At 32.4% G+C, this 2,397-nt stretch overlaps 1 protein-coding gene across 2 annotated transcripts in view; it reads right to left on the reverse strand.

Moving 5' to 3' along the window:
- The window catches only part of MYOF (myoferlin), a 69,538-nt gene that overhangs the window by 17,937 nt on the left and 49,204 nt on the right, over positions 1-2,397 (reverse strand). The gene's annotated exons all lie outside the window — the stretch shown is intronic.

Raw genomic sequence — 2,397 nt, forward strand, 5'->3', positions numbered from 1 at the left:
ATCACTTTAAAAGGATATATGTATCATATTATATTACACATACACACACAAAAAGAAACATATACCTTGTCTCTCAAAATAAGTTCTGCAGCAAAAAGAATGTCCCCACTAGCTTTGCCATTATTTGTTACAGGATACCAGAGTAGTTTTGGTGTGATGTCCTCTTCTGGGATTAACTTGACCATGGGGCAACAAACACTTCTTCCAAGGAATTCATCTTTACCCTGCACCCAAAAATAGCAATCACAGCCATTAATGTATTCTCAACTAATATAAATAAATAAAAAAGCAATCTGTGTAAAAGGATTTCACCTACCACTTGGTCACTGTCAAAAAGTTCAATAACAACTTTAGGTGGATTTTGAGCTATTGTCTGTGGGTCCCCATAGATCTCAATTTCATTAAATATGAGAGTTTGGTCCCATGTAGGATTTAGAGTTGAATGAATGATCTCAGTTGTTTTGCTTTGATGGAGGAAAGAAACGTGAGCATACGGATCTGAAATATCATACAAAGATTAAAAGCACAGAATTACAGACAAACAAAATCCCATCAAGTCATAAAGCACACAATCACAATTTTAATCAAATACACTGTGTAATTTTTTTTTGTGTTGTTACCAGCTCCAAGCCATTCTTTGTAAAACAAACACATATACATAATTTGCATTTAATAGAGCAATTTCCATTTCATTACTAAATCGCTTCCTTTATACAAGTCTTGATTAACAGAGTAATAAAGGGAAATGATAAAATACCTTGTAAATCAGAAAGAGAATCTGAAAACTAAAATGAAACATTGTCTATACTAATCTCCTCTTAAATCTTGTCTGTAGAAACTCTTTTTTGTTGTCTCCATTGATATACAGTCTCATAAATAATACAAAGAAATACTTCAAGTTCTGACTAGTTGCCAAATAACAAATTCTCTCAGACTATATAGTTCAGATCAATCTTTGCTTTTAAACATGCTTATTTATAGCAATCTCTTTTTGTGAAACAGCTGAATGATTAAAGTGGTCTAGGCCCAGTATTTGGCAGGTCTTTAAATCATCAAGAGCTCTGTAGAAGGTATCTGAAGATGGTCATTAATGTTTCCTGTACAAATTGCAATTACCAAGGATTCAAGGCAATTTTAAAGGTTATCTTTAGGTCAGTTTCAATAGCTTCTGACTGGGTACCTGATCAGAGTTTTACAAAATTTGGCTAATTCTTCATGCTAATTTTAGGGGAAAGTAAAATGTAGATGAGCTAGTTTATGTATGACTGCATATGAGGTGCCTGTCCTGAATTACACATATGCAAATTAGAGGCATTTATTATTGTTTGTATTGCTTTTAAGTGCTGCATAGTGAAGTAAGACCAAATACACACAGGCAGTTGTACGAAACCTTCCTCATTTCAGAAAATATGTATAGGGCTATATCTTCTGTAACAAATGCATTACATTTACTCAATTATTACTTAGAACAGGGAGAAAAAGAAGGATGTAAATGGAGGATAATGGGGACAGAAAATTCATTTCAGCTTTATCTGTTGCTGAACTTCCTTAAAGGAAGTGTAAAATCTTATTCTTACAGAATCTAAATTCAATTTGCTCTCCAACTTCAAAGTGAAATTTTAATTTGAATTAGCAAAAATTGAATCTTTGATAAACCTGGGTATTAGCCTGACCACAAAGATGCCAAATGGATACAAAGCTGAGACTTTCTTTACAGAACAGTTTTAGTAGCTGGGACCTACACACAGTCCTCAAGATGCTCTACAGCTAAATCGAGTTAGTGGTTCATGGCAAAAGGATTTTTCCATACCTGAAAAACTGTCTTTGTCTAAAGCCATGAGGTTTCTTGCCTGGTAGACATAACAGCGAAGATGGTAAGTATATACTCCTGTATCAAATAAATAAAACCAGTTCAAGTGCATTATACAGGCTTCTTTTCTGTAATGAAGACATTTTGAGTTTATTCAAATGACTTACACATTTTAACACAAGAACTGTAGTAACATTTTTGGTTTTCTTGTGACAGGTATATTAATACCAACGAGTTAGCACCTGTTGTTCCAACATAAAACAGAAATTAAAAAGTACACTAATATTATTTGGGTTTTTTCACCATATGATCATCTAAAAATCCTTCTATTCAAAAACTCCTGTTTGAAACAGTGTGACAGTTTAGCTCATCCAAAGATAATCAACAACTGGGTATTCCTGTGCTTAATTTAAGTATTCACGACAGCACTTCCAGGGACCTGAGTATTTCACATTTTTAACTCTTAGCTCTAGAAAATTATCCCAATTGCTACTGTGTCTCTTGAACTAAAAGATAAAAAAAAAAAAAAAAAAAAAAAAAAAAAAAAAAAAAAAAAAAAAAAAAAAAAAAAAAAAAAAAAAAAAAAA

The sequence above is a fragment of the Empidonax traillii genome, unplaced genomic scaffold, assembly GCF_003031625.1.
Source record: "Empidonax traillii isolate 1590-97213 ecotype Southwest subspecies unplaced genomic scaffold, ASM303162v1 scaffold27:size3997909, whole genome shotgun sequence".
In the NCBI taxonomy this organism is placed as follows: domain Eukaryota; kingdom Metazoa; phylum Chordata; class Aves; order Passeriformes; family Tyrannidae; genus Empidonax; species Empidonax traillii.